Source organism: Schistocerca piceifrons, chromosome 6 (assembly GCF_021461385.2).
Source record: "Schistocerca piceifrons isolate TAMUIC-IGC-003096 chromosome 6, iqSchPice1.1, whole genome shotgun sequence".
Classification (NCBI taxonomy): Eukaryota; Metazoa; Arthropoda; class Insecta; order Orthoptera; family Acrididae; genus Schistocerca; species Schistocerca piceifrons.
In genome coordinates this window covers 314,084,460-314,098,270 of record NC_060143.1, presented here as the reverse complement: position 1 = coordinate 314,098,270, position 13,811 = coordinate 314,084,460, and the positions used below count along the sequence as shown (strand labels likewise).

At 45.8% G+C, this 13,811-nt stretch overlaps 1 protein-coding gene across 2 annotated transcripts in view; it reads left to right on the top strand.

Annotated features, from left to right (window-relative positions):
• Positions 1-13,811, top strand: part of LOC124802563 (rhophilin-2) — a 492,713-nt gene that overhangs the window by 130,666 nt on the left and 348,236 nt on the right. The window lies entirely within an intron of this gene.

The window sequence follows — 13,811 nt, the reverse complement described above, 5'->3', positions numbered from 1 at the left end:
GATGGTCGAACTAGAGACCTTTGGATCCTAAGTCTTTTAACACTTTCACCACCCAGGTGCATCAAGTTATTGATATGTATATTAATATTAACAAAATGGGAGAGAAAGTGAAACTGAACCGCATTTGAGAGAGAATATTCGAATTCAATTTTCTCTGAAAGGTGTGTTTGAAGGTAAGACAATTCAAGCCGTCGTAACACAGATACACTGAGTGACGTGGCGAATTTCTTCACTTCTGTTTTTGAACCATTAAATTAAAGGTACTCTTCTTTTCACCTGAAGGAATAGTGACCTAGAGCTCATGGATCATCCCGCCGCTTTTTCGCAACTGCATTAATCACAGTCAGTAGCATCAGCTTTATTCTATTTTTGTTTAGTGGAACTAGTTTTTTTCCATCAGATATGCAGATCTGTATGATGTAAATTTAGAGAGACGACTTTTGTTGGTGTAACAAGAAATTCCGAAGAAAAAAAAACCATTGAATATGGAGAATTTTATGCCGTTCACGCAGCCGTTTGAATGGCACACAGCCCAAACATTTGCTTAGTCTTAACGCCGTATCGATAACCCTCACTTTGTAAACATTACTTATCGCTTTCCTCGGCGGCGATAGTTTCTCTGGAAAGTGGCGTACATTTTCGGGCGCCAGGCTATTGAACAAGTGGTGGCTTGGTTTATGGGGCGCTCAACTGCACTGTCTTCAACGCCAAAACATACAATGCAATTACAAGCGTGCAGTGTACATACACTACTGGCCATTAAAATTGCTACACCAAGAAGAAATGCAGACGATAAGCGGCTATTAATAGGACAAATATATTATACTAGAACTGACATGTGATAACATTTTCACGCAATTTGGGTGCATAGATCCTGAGAAATCAGTACACAGAACAACCACTTCTGGCCGTAATAGCGGACTTCATACGCCTGGGCATTGAGTCAAACAAAGCTTGGATGGCGTGTACAGGTACAGCTGCCCAGGCAGCTTCAACACGATACCATATTTCATCAAGAGTAGTGAGTGGCGTATTGTGGCGAGCCAGTTGCTCGGCCACCATTGACCAGACGTTTTCAATTGGTGAGAGATCTGGAGAATGTGCTGGCCAGGGCAGCAGTCGAACATTTTCTGTATCCAGAAAGGCCCGTACAGGACCTGCAACATGCGGTCGTGCATTACCCTGCTGAAATGTAGGGTTTCGTAGGGATCGAATGAAGGGTAGAGCCACGGGTCGTAACACATCTGAAATGTAACGTCCACTGTTAAAAGTGCCGTCAGTGCGAACAAGAGGTGACCGAGACGTGTAACCAATGACACCCCATACCATCACGCCGGGTGATACTCCAGTATGGCGATGACGAATACGCGCTTCCAATGTGCGTTCACCGCGATGTCGCCAAACACGGATGCGACCATCGTGATGCTGTAAACAGAATCTGTATTCATCCGAAAAATGACGTTTTGCCATTCGTGCACACAGGTTCGTCGTTGAGTACACCATCGCAGGCGCTCCTGTCTGTGATGCAGCCTCAAGGGTAACCGCAGCCATGGTCTCAGAGCTGATAGTCCATGCTGCTACAAACGTCGTCGAACTGTTCGTGCAGATGGTTGTTGTCTTGTGCAGATGGTTGTCGTCTTGCAAACGTCCCCATCTGTTGACTCAGGGATCGAGACGTGGCTGCACGATCCGTTACAGCCACGCGGGTAAGATGCCTGTCATCTCGACTGCTAGTGATACGAGGCCGTTGGGATCCAGCACGGCGTTCCGTTTTACCCTCCTGAACCCACCGATTCCATATTGTGCTAACAGTCATTGGATCTCGACCAACGCGAGCAGCAATGTCTCTATACGATAAATCGCAATCGCGATAGGCTACAATCCGACCTTTATCAAAGTCGGAAACGTGATGGTACGCGTTTCTTCTCCTTACACGAGGCCTCACAACAACGTTTCACGAGTCAACGCCAGCCAACTTCTGTTTGTGTATGAGAAATCGGTTGGGAACTTTCCTCATGTCAGCACGTTGTAGTGTCGCCACCGCCGCCAACCTTGTGTGAATGCTCTGAAAAGCTAATCATTTACATATCACATCATCTTCCTTCTGTCCGTTAAATTTCGCGTCTGTAGCACGTCATCTTCGTGGTGTAGCAATTTTAATGGACAGTAGCGTACAAAGTCGTGATAAGGAACACAATACTATCAAACTACCTTCTATTTTGAACGAAACCGAAACAAATGTAGCGGACTTGAGATTCTCCAGTAAGAAAACGAGACGATGGATTGTTAAACCTATTCGCCACTTCAAGTAGACTGGTTGCGAACCGAGGTCTCTGTACGAATTTCACCCCCTTGCCTACAACTGCGGGAACGCCGAGACGTTGTCATAGAATCTTGGACAAAAATCTCGTTGCTGGTTGGGCGCGGTAAGCAAAGCTCACTTAGTTTCAAGCATCTTCTGTCGCCGTATGGACTATCGCAAGGGTGGTTCGACGCAGAAAGCTGAAGCAGCAACGGACAACGGGGAGAGTTTATCCATATTCAGGAGTGGATCTTCGTCGTGGTGCGTGTGTTCGCTGAGGGCTGAGGTAATTAGCGATTAGCGGCGTGCAGACTACCCACAGCCGAGGTCAGCCCCGATCGGCAGCCTTGCTATCTCCGCGAATTATCTCCTCACATAATTCATTAAGCGACACGGGTGCGCTGAACCCGACCCCCTCTCGTTTAGTAGTACTGTGCGTTGCCTGGGGCCGCGTGCCGATGAAATACTATCTGCACTACGCTGCTACTGCCGAAGCCACAAGTTAGGTAGTCTTTCTGTTCTTGGTTCGTTACTGGATGCCCTCAGGTTTCACTGGGGCTGTTTATAGGTGTCTGGAGTGAGCCGCTTTAAACACTGGATTGTATACTGACAAACCTAACTTTATTTACGCTTCTTGAGAAGACATTAATTATAAATTATTCCACCGATAAGTTAATCAAGCCTTTACTTGTGCTTAGCAGTCTTTAATTAAAGAAGAAATACTCCTGTCACCATGGCCTTCGGCTACACCAATAATAAATTTGTAAAACTGTCGTGTCTATCTGTCTGAAGATGCTTCTCCAAAACCGCAAGACGACTTTTCGTGGTATATTCGTGATTTCCCTAAATTACGTAAGACAGATGCCAGGGTGGTTCCTTCGAAGGGCCGCTTTCCTTCTCCCCCTTCCTTAATCTGAGCTTCTGCTCTGTCTCTAATGACTTCATTGCCGACGGGACGTTAAATATTAATCTCCTCCTCCAATATTCGTGGTGTTTTCGCAGCTTACTTCAGCATGGCTTTAGCAAGCTTTAGTTCGTCAAAATCAGATCATGAAAAGAGAGACCATAATTGAAAGTTTTATCCATAGTGATATTATAAACCCGAAACTAACACTCCTCTGTTTTCACGATTAATCCGCCGAACCCCTTTCGGTGAAGTTTGGTATGGAGACAGTTTGAACCCCTGAGGAACAACATAGGGTCCTTTAGAATGTATGCAGTGAAAGATACTTTTGAAGATGGGGAAAAACATTACTCTTTGAAAAAGCTGTTTACTCTGACTTTTGAACTTCATCATATTGGTGAAAATTGTTTTATTGGCTGGTACGTGCTACGTGATATGATTAAAAGTAATCAGTACAATGTTTATACTTCAACACTTCTTGTTGGATAATCTACAATTCGTATAATGTATAGCTACTTCAAAATCATGCTGATAGATGCGTGCCTCTGTCCATATCCCTTTGTGTAGGTATTGCTTGCCACATGGCGACGTATCGTGCGTTGGGACAAGTTAGAAGGCCGTAGAGTGGGGCGCACATCACGTTGCTACGCGTACGCGAACAGGCAGACACGTAAAGGCAGCTGATGTTATTGCGCGAACAGTAGCTGACTTAACATGACTCGCAGCTGTGGCTGACAGCTATTTTTTGTAATAAACAGATGATCATGACCATTAATCCGTTGGCTGGAAGTAATCGATGCAGTAAAGTCTTTGCTAACACACGTCAGTAGCAGCATTGGCCGAAGGCGGACGAAATTATTGTTTTCGAAGGTTGTTTAGCATGGCCTCAAAGTGCTCTTCTTGGTGGAATGGCAATTAGAATCGGAGCTGCTGACCAATCCTACGCCGTGTGCTTGTTCACTCTGAAATGCCTGAAGAGTGAGGGTAAAAGTTGTAGAATGTCAATACCATCCATGAAGCGTTTCGATCGGCGGATTCACACAGGTCGTGGACGGGACCGTACGGAACGCCAACGTTAGTGGTTGTATGTGAAACAAGCTGTGACGTTGACGTGTTTGTGGGGAGTGACTTCGTCTGTTACTATGGCTAAGGTAACACGTTCTCAGTGTGCTCATTCCTTTTAAAGTAGTGTAATGTGTGCTTTTGTGTCTTAGTGTTTGCATAAAGTAAGCAGTTCTGGCTTTATTTCATTATACTTCATTTTCGTGTGAGCTCGGTTTCGTTTTGTAAGCCCATTTTCCACTACAGAATCCCTGGTGCCTATTAAAGAATTCCATCTGTATTGTACAGCTTCAAAAGTCATTAAGATAACATTTCATCTATTACTAATTGTGCACTGGAATAGAGGTCGTCGTCCTGCGATTACCGCTCGTGGTCTTGCGGTAGCGTTCTCGCTTCCCGCGCACGGGGTCCCGGGTTCGATTCCTGGCGGGGTCAGGGATTTTCCCTGCCTCGAGATGACTGGGTGGTGTTGTGTCGTCTTCATCATCATGATTCATCCCCTTTACGGTCGGAGGAAGGCAATGGCAAACCACCTCCGCTAGGACCTTGCCTAGTCGGCGGTGCGGGTCTCCCGCATCGTTCCCTATGCTGCTCGGAGTATGGGACCTCATCATCACCCTGCGATTACCTATTTATGAACGATAACACCAAGGTTTCAGATTGTTTACACATTCACGATTATGTAGGAGTTAAAACATTTTGTAAATGGGATGAATGATCACATTTAGTCTGATCGTTCAGCAACAGATGTAGAGTACACACATCGGATTAATTTCTAACAATCAGCTTTACACCTTTTCTACATTTCTTACTATGCAAGTGGATCTGTGAATGATTAGGAGAAGGAATACTGTATCGCTCGAATTGTTTGGACATATGAAGAGGATCAAAGATAACTGCCTGCAAAACAATACTTGGATAGAAACGTGCAGGGGTAAAGACCTTTGGGATGACAAAGGAAAAAGTTAGCTGGATTAGGTTAAGGAAGACCTGAAGACTAGAGAAGAAAACTGTGAAAAAGTATCAAGACAAGAAGTATATCGAGACTGAGCAAAATGGAGGCAAATTGTTCATAAACACACTGCCTGGGTCGCTGAAGGATACGAAGACGATGGTGTTAAATTTTTATGCTTCTGGTCTGTGCAATGAATCTTGCTTCTTTAGTCTCCAATGTGGTGTGCTCTGAGCCTGGTACAAATAGATTGTCCAGTCGGTCCATCCTAGATAGTAAGAGTATCACTCTTGGCAGCCCAGTCTAGTCTAGGAACACAGCATCAATCTAGACGCCTTTGTGTACGACGCTTCGTGTGTCATGGACCAAAAGAGCTAGCTCAGTTTCGCAACACAACTTGACACCTTACGAGCACTCAGTACTTTCCACTCATCCTCATGATGCAAGCACACACTTCATAACAAAAGGCCACAAGAGACAACCTCCACTTTGAAAGTAACGTGGAATTCTCGCATCTGCCTCCTACGTTCGTACTCCGGGTATGGAACTGATTTTGATTGGTGCTTACACGTTCCTTGCCAAAATAACGTCCGTTGTGACGGTTACGTTTAATAAGAGTAAGTTCTGAATTGCGGCGAAGAGCCCTGTGGTGCTACATTTCCAGTTTTTATCGAGGGTAGACGCCATAGCCTGCGAAATAGATGGTCGCAGTTTGTTGGGAACATGATACTGGTCGTTCCTCCAGTGCAGCACGACGTGTTGCTCGGGCTGCACTGCTGCGCTTCATTTGTCGATCTGGCGCTGCGCGCTACACGTGCGAGGCGAGTGTGTAAGTGCCGGGCCATTCTTCTCTGCCCGCGCCTGTGATGGATGCTGAGTTGGGAGCGTTGTCGGTAATTTCTCCTCAGCGCCGCCAGCGGGCGTCTGACCCGCGAGCCACTAACTTGGCCCCGCGTTGTTCCTCGCACTTGCCTTGTCTCGAGGAGGGATAGCTCTCCATCAATCACAACCGCCGCCCGCCAGGGAGCGTTTTATCACGGCGCTGATGCCGAAGCCGTCGCCTTCACTGTCTTGCTGAATAATCAAAACTTGAACCTCGGCTATTGAAGCTCTTCGTCAAAATCCGCTGGTTTGTAATTAATCAACAGTAATGTAAGGTAAAACCTAGAATTTGTGAAGGGAGGCAGAGGCTTGAATGCAGTAAGCTGGTTCAGATACATATAGGTTACAGTAGTTACGCAGAAATGAGGAGGCTTGAATAGTGGAGACAACTGTAGCAAGCTAGTCTTCCGACTTAAGGGGGGTAGGACGTCAAACGGGCCGACTTGGAACAGGAGAGGCATCAGAGGACATTTTAATTTCCAGTGTCTATACTTTCATAAATAATTTCATAAAACTTCGTCAGCATCACCAGGAAGCATTCAAGATTCGCACTCATTGCAGTGGAAGTTCGAAAACATAACAAAATAATTTTTTTATGTGTGAAATTTCATCATTTTTTCACTTACTAATGGCTGCATTTGTTGCTATAGGTACATTTTTCTTCAAAGTTACAGAGATTCTTCGATGAATTTTGCTCAGCATACATACCATACTCACAGGTGTATGAAACTCTAAAATTTGTTTAATTTATGAAAAAACGAATGATCTGTTGTATTTTAAACTTGATGTTTAGAAAAAACACAAATTTTGTAGTTAATTACCTTATTTTTACCACAGTTTTTAATAGATTTGGAAAATTCTAGAGTTTCGTACACCCTTGAGTATGGCTTGTATGCTGTGCAAAATTTATCGAACCATCTCTCTTACTTATGAAGAAAAGTGTACCTATAGCAACAAATGCTGCCATTAGTAAGTGAAAAAATGATGAAATTTCACATGTAAAAAAAATTACTTTGTTTTCGAACTTCCACTGCTATGAGTGTGAATTCTGAATCCTTCCTGGTCATGCTGACAAAGTTTTATGAATTTCCAGAATGAGATTATCATTCTGCAGCGGAGTGTGCGCTGATATGAAACTTCCTGGCAGATTAAAACTGTGTGCCGGACCGAGACTCGAATTTTGCAGGAGAGCTTGTGTAAGTTTGGAAGGTAGGAGACGAGATACTGACAGAAGTAAAGCTGTGAGGACGGGGCGTGAGTCGTGCTTGGGTAGCTCAGTTGGTAGAGCACTTGCCCGCGAAAGGCAAAGGTCCCGAGTTCGAGTCTCGGTCCGGCACACAGTTTTAATCTGCCAGGAAGTTTTATGAATTTATTTGTAAAAGTATAGACAGTGGAAATTAAAATGTCCTATGGTGCCTCTCCTGCTCAAGTCGGCCCGTTTGACGTCCTTCCCCCCTTAAAGCAACAAAAACAAAAACCCGCTGACTTTGACTGTTCGGTTTAAAATGTACTCTGTGATTCAAAATTCCTATTACATGCTTCTAGGGTCGGTTGAGGAGACTCAGATGTTTCGATAAGGAACCCATGTCCGAAAATGTACCTTGCGCATAAAAAAAGGTTTAAGATCGGATGACTTTTAAATGGTTCAAATGGCTCTGAGCACTATGGGACTTAACATCTATGGTCATCAGTCCCCTAGAACTTAGAACTACTTAAACCTAATTAGCCTAAGGACATCACACAACACCCAGTCATCACGAGGCGGAGAAAATCCCTGACCCCGCCGGGAATCGAATGACTTTTAAATCTCCTACTTCACGGTTCGCACGCAAGCTGAGTACGCAGTCTTCAGTCCCTGTTACAATTACGACATCGCGCAGCACCTTTGTTGGACCACAGCAACGGCTGTGAGAAACTGATACGTTGGAAACTAGGAGAGTTGGCGTTGTGTCCCACGGGCGCGCTGCACTATAGACTTTGAACAGGGGATCGTTCGTCGCGTAGAAGACAACGCTCGAAACATTGTCCGAGTCACGTTCACCTACAGCACGCAGGTCACAGCTCATTGTCTCCGCTACTTGCGTACCGTGAAGCGGGAATTTTGAATGTAATCAGATCTTCATACTGATTTTTTAATCCACGCTTCATCTCTGGACATGCGCTCCTTATCAGAACTTCTATTTACTAACTCCCCTCCGTAACACCTAGGAATTATTAGACACACGGTGTAAGAATCTTATTGGATAACATGGGAAACTCCGTGAGGCAGTTCGCGGGTGTTTCTGTTTGTATGAAGACAGAGGCACGATTTGTGCAGGTAGTGACAGTCGGCACAGAACGTGAATAAATTGTAGTTGTTAGCATAAATATGCAGGGAGATCCAATTGACACATTTCTCTCTCTCTCTCTCTCTCTCTCTCTCTCTCTCTCTCTCACACACACACACACACACACACACACACACACACACACACACGTCAATATGCATCTGCACAGTATATCCAGGTTTCGACGGTATATAGATTTTAAAATATCCATTTTTCCGTCGAGTGATCACGGTGATCTTAGCGCATTTTTAACAGAACCGCTTAAAGTTTCATTCTTCTCTTAGATGTACTCTTCAATCCGTAAGGAATACACACACAGGTCTGAAAGACAGTAGATATGGCACAAAACATCCGTCCTAGGTACTGTATTTTGAGTCATCAGGGTCGTCCATTGTCTACGCATAGAATACAAGTATGTCGGATCACATTCTCTTGTTGCAGAGGTCTTTTTCATACGTCACACTTAATTAAAATTTTCCATTGTTCGTTGCTGAAGATCACGTTGTGAATTTGAATTTATCTTATGATGAAGAAAAACTGAGTACCAGGTCAGAGGGTAAAATCACAAGAGTTAGTATTTTTTTGGGGCGCATTTTTCATGTGTAATTAACGAAGTGAAAAAGTACTATTCAAAAGCAGTAGCGACACGTTGGATGTGAGGTTCGCCTTGTTTATAACGGTGGATTGTGTTACCAGATAAAGAGCATCCCGTCGGTTCGTGTGTGTTTTCAACCATTTAGTATATTGTAATTGTGCCTAATCGGTGTTGTTGCTAATTTATGGGTCTTACAAATTTTCCATCATACATGTGGCTGCACCCGAGCTACAGACTTGGAACACAGCATCAGCTCTTGCAGAGCCCACGTGACCACCAGGCATGTCCCTTCAGGTCAGAAACTATCCGTTCTGGTAAAAGCCGTTGACAGGGTATGCTTTCAGCCCACTGAAACTGCCCACGCCACCTGTCTCACCCAATTGGAGGCCTAAGAAGGAAAATTCCCCATCGCACTCCTTTCAGATTCAGTGGTAAGAGGGTCCAGTGGACAGCCTGTAAAAAAAAAACTGAACACAGATCAAGCCTGAAAACAGAAAGGAGGTGAACTGGACTGTGAAAAAAAAGCAAAATAGGAACGGTGAACGGTCTAAGGACAAGAAGTGCAGTATATAGAGCAGGCTGGGAGAGCACGATCGTTGTGATAAGTGGTCACGATGTTCGACTGCCAAGCCGGCGAGCTGTGTTCGGACCTCCCTTGTGCCATTTTTTTCCCGCTGTGCGCTTTATTCAAATTGTATCTGTGTCGTGGTGTGACGTCCGTTTGCAACAGCGGGGTGTAAGGAGGGGACCTCTGACAGTTGATTCTGCACAACCACTTTATTAGCAGCCGAAAAGAAGTTGCTTTCGAATTGGGAACCGCAAAGCTTTGATGACATAGCCATAGGTCAGCCGAATCCTCCACTGGAAAACATGTCTGGTGTGTCATACGCGGCATTAATGACAGTAATGATAGGAATGACTCGGCGACGCATCTAATTCGTACGTCCGGTAAGTGAGATACGCGTCCTTGCCCGATACAGGTGTTCGCGTGAATTTGATCACACTCAAGGGCATGATGAAAACAAAATTCTGTATCACACAAGCTGCAACAAATGAACGCAGCCTGTGCTCCGTCAAAACATATGTTTTTAACGTTGCGTTCGGTTTTGGAAGTTTTGACTCGTGAATTTCTTTGTTGTGACATAGTTCACGCCCGTTTATTTGTGGTTTTCATTTCTGTGAGACGTTTGTGTGGTATCTCGCCTGCTCTCGCTGTTCATCACGTTTACTTGCGACGGTAACGTATTCTTACCACTTGACTCACATTCTATAATAGTATATGACAACGACGAAGACTACAGAAAGAGAGCAAACATTTCAATGACCGAACTGACAGTTCATAAAAAAAATTAAATGGAAGGAGATAATTTTGAACACGGCTCGTGCGCTTTGCAGTCTCACACTGTGACTGACCACGACGCTGCGGCCGCTGATTCAGTGTTGCACTTGCTAAACTTGGACCGTTCACTGTTTCTACTTTGCTTTTTTTAACAGTTCAGTACACCTCCTTCCTGTTTTAATGCTTGATCTGTCTCTATCCACTGGACCATTTTACCACTAAATCTGAGAGGGCTGCTATGGGGAGTTTCCCTTGCGGTTGTTACTGGCCGCATCCTGGGGAGCAGAACACTGTCGCTTCGCTCTACTAGTTTTGCTCTTGGTTTCTTCCCAGCTCTGCGCTCTCCGAGAGGCCACCAGCTAGTCCAGACTTGAATCATTTTTATCTCTCCTTCCTATTTCCGTATTTTCCTAACAGCCAAACTGGCGGACGCCTTAACAGCCCATCCCGGACGAGCCCTCGTGTACTCCGCAAGTTTCACAATGTATCAAGAGTTTCTTTTAATTCTCCGTTTTCGTTTCAAACCGGCCTCTTTTTCAGGCGCTCACAACCCACCCTTCTCCCATCCGTAACACAGACCGCCCTTACGCCAGACGCGGCCTGTACAGTATGTCTGGCACCTAGCCACACGAAATCGTCTGGTGCCATTTGATTTAGAGACGAAGTATAGTACAGAGAAATTTGAATCAACCAAGTTCTCAGAACATGTAGCTGATCGTTAAAAATCTTCCGCAAATGAATCCAGAGATACACCCTGGTTCAGAGTCCACGTCGAACTGCCATGGTCAGTCAGTTCAAACGTCGGAGGAAGGCAACGGATGCCACACCCCCTCCCCAATAGCGCGACGCACAGTGCAGCCCTGTGGTGTTAAAACCAACCTTTGGGTTGATGACTGGCTTACCCTTCTTTTCATACCTTGTCATACATAAACTGTAAACCATCCACTAATTGGTAGCATCGTTTGGTGACACCATCGCATTGGGTTCGTCCAGATAATTAGTGTTCGTACATCACGTGGTCGACCATGTAACTTTGTATTCCACTGTTAATTCCGTTTGTCTGTTTGGTATCTATCATCAAGAGTACAAGCCTCCACTCGTGGAGCATCGAAACCGGCTTCCGTTTCTCACCCAGTAAGACCGTTTGTGTTAATTTTTGGCGACGTAAGGAGTTTCTTCCGCCCTCCTTACATCTAGGTCCTGTCAACCTTCCGTTTTCCGACATCGCTAAATTCTTGGGTCTTATGTTTGACAGAAAACTGTGCTGGCCCTCCCACGTTTCCTATCTTTCGGCTCGCTGTCTGCGTTCCCTTAACACCCTCCGTGTCCTGAATGGTACCTCCTGGGGAGCGGACCGAGTGGTCCTTCTCCGCCTCTATCCTTAGTGCGCTCGAAATTGGATTATGGAAGCATCGTCTACTCCTCTGCTCGGCCGTCTATTCTTCGGCGTCTCGACTCTATCCACCACCGTGGATTACGTTTAGTGTCTGGAGCTTTTTACACCAGCCCTGTGGAAAGCCTTTATGCTGAGACTGCTGAACCTCCGCTGTCCAATCGGCGGGCAGTCCTTCTGAGTCGTTATGCTAGCCATCTGTCTTCCATGCCTGCTAATCCAGCCCATGACCTTTTTTTCGACACCTCCTTTGATGTCGGGTATGCAGGCCGCTCCTCCTCCCTACTACCCCCGGGAGTCCGCTTCCGTCAACTGCTCCATTCTCTCTCCTTCCGCTTTCCTAAAACCTTCTTGACAACTTGGGGTACAGCACCGCCCTGGCTCCGTCCCCGGATCGACTTGCTCAGAGACCTATGTCAATTTCCCAAGGATGGTACCCCTACACTTGTCTACCGTCGGGCATTTGCTGCTCTATGTGCACAAATGACGGAAGCCACATTTATTTACACCGACGGCTCGAAAACATCGTTAGGTGTAGGGAGTGCCTATATTGTTGGCGACACCCCAAATCACTTTCGGCTTCCCGACCAGTGTTCGGTTTATACTGCGGAGCTTTACGCTGTTCTCCAGGCTGTCCACTACATCCGCCGCCATCAGCGGATACAGTACGTAATCTGCTCAGATTCTCTCAGCTCTCTCCTAAGTCTCCAAGCTCTTTACCCTGTGCACCCTCTGGTCCACCGGATTCAGGACTGTCTGCGCTTGCTCCACCTGGGGGGCGTCTCAGTGGCGTTCCTCTGGCTCCCGGGACACGCTGGTATCTGTGGGAATGAGGCGGCCGATATAGCGGCCAAGGCTGCAGTCTCTCTTCCTCGGCCAGCTATTCAGTCTCTTCCGTTTGCCGATCTACGGAGCGGTTTATGTCGCCAAGTTGCTCATTTATGGCATGCGCATTGGTCAACACTTCTCCATAATAAATTGCGGGAAGTGAAAGCCCTTCCTTGCGCTTGGACCTCTTCCTCCCGAACGCGTCGTCGGGAGGAGGTAATTTTAGCTAGACTCCGGATAGGGCACTGTCTTTTTAGCCATCGACATCTTTTAAGCGGTGATCCTCCCCCACTCTGTCCCCACTGCTCTCAGCTGTGGACGGTCAGACACCTTTTAATTGAATGCCCCTATTTTAATCCGTTACGCTCCCGTCTACAGCTATCGCCTGATCTATCGTCGATTTTAGCAGATGACACACGCTCAGCTGACCGCGTTCTACAGTTTATTAGTGACAGTGAAATGACGTCAGTCATTTGATTTTTTTTTTTTTTTTTTTTTTTTTTGGGGACAACCAACCCCTTTCTATAGTGGATTTTTAAGCATTCCTTCTGCCTTTAGTTTCTCAAATTTTATGACTTTGTTCCCCTTGCTGCTGATTTTAAATTTCGTTTTTTTCCTGTTTCCTACGTCACGGGCTGGGCGCTAATGACCATAGAAGTTTTGCGCCCTAAAACCACAAACAAAAAAAAAAAACAAAAAATCAAGAGTACAAAATTAATTTCCCCGTAAATTAAGAGCCTAAATTACTGTGTAACAGAGATCTGTGGTGCTTGTTGGCAATGATCTCATGAGCTCTGTGGACCAATCTATGGTCAGATCTCTCCAGTACTTAAAACTCTCTCTCCTGCATGCAATCAGAACAACTTACTGTGCCGTCACTGAAATACGACTTGAATGCACCTGTGCTGTGACTGCTGACCACAAGGCAACTCTATGGAGTGGCCTGGTGATTTGCAAAGCCTAAGTTGTACGCAGATCGGGCCCTCGCTGGTCTGCACGGGGCCCGCGGCGTAATTCGTACGCCGTCGAAACCTAATGGTGCCTCTAATGGACGCGTGCCCACTAAAACTGTCGCCAGGAACTCCAGTGCACGTGAAAAATGTGGCGGTTTTAATTTCTCGCCGCGCTCGTCGCTTATTCGTGCTTTATCTTTACGGCCGGACCGGGGACCACGATGAGGCCGTATCTCTGGCGAGGTGCCTGACTCATTGCTGGCGAGAGTCCAGG